Below are 4,839 nucleotides of genomic sequence, written 5' to 3' on the forward strand. Positions count from 1 at the left end.
ATTTGCACAAGAATGTTGTGAAAATTAATTTTACATTTTCGCTCATCTCTATATATCATTTTTGTAGTTAATGGTGTAGACAAATAAACATGATTAACCTAGGTTGGAAGGGGGTGGAAGCAGTGGCATAGCAATAGGGGATGCACAGGTACTGACTGCACCAGGGCCCCTGAACCCATTAGGGGCCCTCCTTCATCCATCTTATTAGCTTTTTATTGGTGCTATACTGGTAAGGAACGCCTCTATATGTGCATTGAATAGTGGTAATCCTTAAAGGACACATCCAAGCTTAGTAAAAATAAAAAAAATCCACTTACCTGGGGCTTCAAACAGCCCCTGCCTGCTGATCTGTGCCCACGCCGCAGCTTCGCTCCACGCTGCTGGTCCTGGGTCCCAGGCGCAGGATTCCTACCGCGCCTGCACGAGCGGTTCTCAGAGTCGCGTTGACGTCATTTGGACTGTACAGCGCAGGAGTAGAACTACTGCACCTGCGCTGTACAGTCCAGATGACGTCAACGCACCAGTGAACCGCACGCTGGAGCGCAGAGAGACGATGCGGAAGCCGACCTGGCGAGGTCGGCTTTGCCACCAAGGGGGACCGGGAGCCACCGGAGCTGCGGCGAGGGCACAGGACAGATGCCAGGGGCTGGAAGAAGCCCCAGGTAAGTGGTTTTTTATTTTTATTTTGCTTGGACCACTCCTTTAACTATTTCCTTACTCTCACTTCTCCTCTCCGATGCAGAAACTGTCCTTGGTAAGTTTTGGGGCTTCATATCTAAAGAGTATTTGGGGCCCTACATAAAACTCGTATTGGGGCCCCAAGTTTCTCAGCTATGCCACTGCGTGGAAGGGGGGATGAGAGGGATCAGATTTCATATGAGAATTAGTGGTTTGCTTCTTTTTATACATATCTGTAAGTAAGTAGGTAATTGGGCATTTCTTCCTTCACTCAGTTGGACTTAATAAGTCTTTTAGAACAGCTGAATATGCTTTATTTTTCTTACTAGTTTTAGACCATATTACTGTGTATATTAGTTTATTAAGCTAGAAAGCCAGAGAAAGAATGTGTTTTACTATTTTAGTAAAAGCACACTAAAGGGATTTAGTTTTACATGTGTGTACATTATTTATATGATACTATTAAAGGATAATTACGCGTTCCTTGGTCTTGCTATTTGCATTCAAGCCAGGTGGTGGAAGTGTTGTGTTTTGTGTGACGTGTAGCACAGTGACCGTCCTTTGCAAAGCTCGGGATTTCCAGGATGTCAGTTGTACGAAGCCAAGAGGAAATAAAAAAGCAAACAAAATGAAGAGCGCTGTCATGTGTGAGGCAACATCATTTCCAGTTGTTCCTTGCTCAGCACATCTAACATATTGTTTATAAATCCTACGGAAGTTTCTGCAAGACCCAATGTGTTGAGACAAAGACAGTGTTATCTATAAGAACTAATTCGAATCCAGCTATCATTTCACCAGATCAGGTTTAAAAATAAAATAATTAACATGATTGGTTGGCATGTGCTTGATTTTTTTTGTTCTTTACAACATACCCTATCCTATAAAAGTAAAAAAAAAAAGGTCCTTTGATCGCCTACCGTAATTACCTTAAAGTGAACCTCCAGACTAAAAATCGACTCAGCAGCATTGAAAAGGCCTGGTGTTTCTTTAACAGTTTCACAGCATCAGAACTTTGTTTCTCTTATACAAGCCTCATTTTTAGCTGCACAGAAGAAAACTGCCCGGGCAGATTTCCCCTTATGCTGTGCAAAGCATGATGGGATTTCTGATGTTGTTGTTCTCGTTCTGCTGTTTTGGTGCTTTGGTGTTTTTTTTTACATTTTGAATTTGACATTTGAAGCCTAGTGTGTGCAGCTGTCTCATGCTCCCTGTCACCTCCTTTCAACCAAAAAGATGGCTGCCCCCATGAATCACAAACATTTGCCTGTTCTTTTAAAACAGGGTGGTTAAGAGATTATATTACCTATCTATTCTAATTAACATAACTAATGTAACTTAATAACAGTATGTTTGTTTAGGCTGAAGTTCCCCTTTAAAGGTGTGATCCAAAGCTCCACCTACTTAAATGGAAAAATTCTATGTTATAACCAAGAATTAGAATCATTCTAGCACTTACTGGCTGTGTATGTAGCATGTAGCGGACAGGACCTTGGACTCCTATGTGTCTTCTGCTGATGATGAACCCAAGCATAGCTGGAAGCGCGCTCTAGCCTGAAGTAAACACTTGTATATACGATAACAAGAGTCTAAACCATTGGTGAACAAGGTCCAGCAGCACAAAAATGATTGTTCTGGAGTCCTCAGTCCTAAAGCCCACATAGCCACACATGGCTGCTCCACTACTACATCTGCTGTAAGTGTCCTTCAGTAAACCATTGTTGTAACAGTGCCAGCTTCCCCTTCTCAGCCCATTCATCTATGATTTTTTTAAAGAATAATGTATGGTCAACGTCCCTTTTCTGACATTCTACAGAATGGCTTCTTTATCAGTGGCGTAGCAATAAGGGTTGCAGAGGTAGAGACCGCATCAGGGCCCTTGGGCCAGAGGGGCCCACCCTCAGTCACAGTATTAGCTCTCTATTGGTCCTGTGTTGGTAATATTCACTTCTATAGATGCTTTGAATAGTACTGATCAGTAGCACATTGTTCCCGTTCCCTTGCTTGAACCTCTCTGACACTGTGGTTGTCCTTGATTTGGCTTTGGTGTGCTGTATCAATTGTTTTGTAGAGAGCGCTGGGGGGGGGGGGGGGGGGGCATGTAAAACTTGCACTGGGGCCCACAGCTTCTTAGCTATGCTACTGTTCTGTATAAAGTAGGTCCCTAAGAATTTAGGGGCCAGAGTAAGCTGTCTATACCAGCAAGGGATCTGCACTCAGAACTGTCTCTGTGGCTCACAAGAGGAAGGAGCCATAGTTAATTCTTAGCCCAGATAAACAGAAAACCTAGTATGTTGCCCAGTGGTCACCAGCAGATTAATATAAGGAGAACATAGTGCTCATACAGTAGTAATGATAGTGAAAAATAATAGAAGTCAGTAATATATCAGAATCAGAGTCATTTATTTTGCCAAGTACAAAGGGGGGGGGGGGGCCTCAGGGGTTGTACCCGGAATTGGTTTAGCTCATACAGGTTGGAAGGGGGGTGTAGGATGGTGAGAGTAAGCGGGGAAGATGACCCAAAGCCAAGAGCTGAGGCTGCCATTACCATAGTGCCACCAGTCACACTTGGCACTCATCTGCGGGAGACATTGAAAGGGGGGGGGGGGGGGCAAAGGGAGGCGCAGGTTCAGCAGTGTTAGCCCAGTAACATGTAAAACACTATAACTGATTTTAGCTATTTACAGTAATCTAATATAGGCTGTATATTTTAACAAGCTGTATTTGAACCTACAAAAGTCACACTAACACTACAACTAAAGGGTACCTGAAGTGACATGTAACATGATTAGATAATCATGTGTATTCACAATCCCAATCCAACATAGAACTAGCCTCTGTTCTTGTTTTTCTTATTTCTCACTCTAAAGGTACAAACACACACCCTATAATTGTCACCTAAAGGGATCAGGACTCAAAAGTTTGTGGCCGAGTGCCATCCAGACTCTCTTGTGTTGCTATGTAGGGGGTGAGGTGAAATGACAGTGCAGCGTGTAATGGTGTGGTTTGCACACTACTGTGAGGACCCTATGCTCAGAATCTTTCATTTTCACATCAAAGTGGCCACACTCACCCTAAATTCTCAGCAGAGATGGCCACAGCTTGCCACCCCAGATGAGAACACTCTAGTGTGTGTACTGGCCTTGAGGGTTAAGAATTCAGGGCTCTAAATAACAGTTTCTCTACAGTTTAACAGCAGTAAGACTGCAGTGCAAAAGCACTACACATATCATTTTTTTTTGACTGTTTTGATAACTTTGATCTATTCTGCTGGACATCCATTGCCCCCACATATCCAAGTCAATTTACTCTTGATCGGTTTTGAGCAGTTTATTCATCCAAAGAGTAGTCAGATAAAATTTCCATGCCAGCAGGAGAAGTAGATTAATGAATGTATAGAGCTGCACTGCACTGAGCAGCTTGGTGCTTTCAGTTCATTGATGCGCATGTACAAATCGCTCACTACTCAATTAATGTCCAATTCAAGAGGAATCAACCTGCTAGGAATATAAGCATGTAATCAACCTGTGTATGCTTAGCTTTATTCACACGGATAACCAATTAGAGGTCACAAAACGACTCTATCGCTGAGAAACACTTAAAGGGACTCCGAGCACCTCTCATGGGCATGGCTTTAAGACTCAGACCAGTACTGCAAAGTACTTAAAGATGCATACCTTTCTGTAGCTTGTGCTCTCCTCTTTCATTTGATGCCTGAATCGCTATTCGATTTCAATGTAAAAATTGCAGCAGCCATCTTGGCTATGTTATAACTTCCGGGTCACCACTGTCTTTTCTATTAGAAAAGTGCATCACTGAATGAAGCAGGAAGAGGAAGTGGCATGCATGGCCATTGCAAGAGGCTCCTCCAGAGGGGTCATAGCACGACTTTGTTGGAAGTCGTCTGTCTTAAAGGCATGCCCATGAGAGATGCTTGGAGTTCCTTTAACCTTCCTGGCGGTAAGCCCGAGCTGAGCTCGGGCTATGCCGCGCAGGAAGATATCTCAGCCCCTGGTGGGGCGATTTGCTCACTTTAAAATGCTGTACGTGCAGCTAGCACTTTGCTAGTCACGCGTACAGCTCGATCGCCGCCGCTCTGAGGCGATCGCCCGCAAGCAGCGGCGCAAGAGGGCCCCCCCTGCCAGAGCCCTGCACTGCCCGGAC

Source organism: Hyperolius riggenbachi, chromosome 1 (genome assembly GCF_040937935.1).
Source record: "Hyperolius riggenbachi isolate aHypRig1 chromosome 1, aHypRig1.pri, whole genome shotgun sequence".
Lineage (NCBI taxonomy): Eukaryota > Metazoa > Chordata > Amphibia > Anura > Hyperoliidae > Hyperolius > Hyperolius riggenbachi.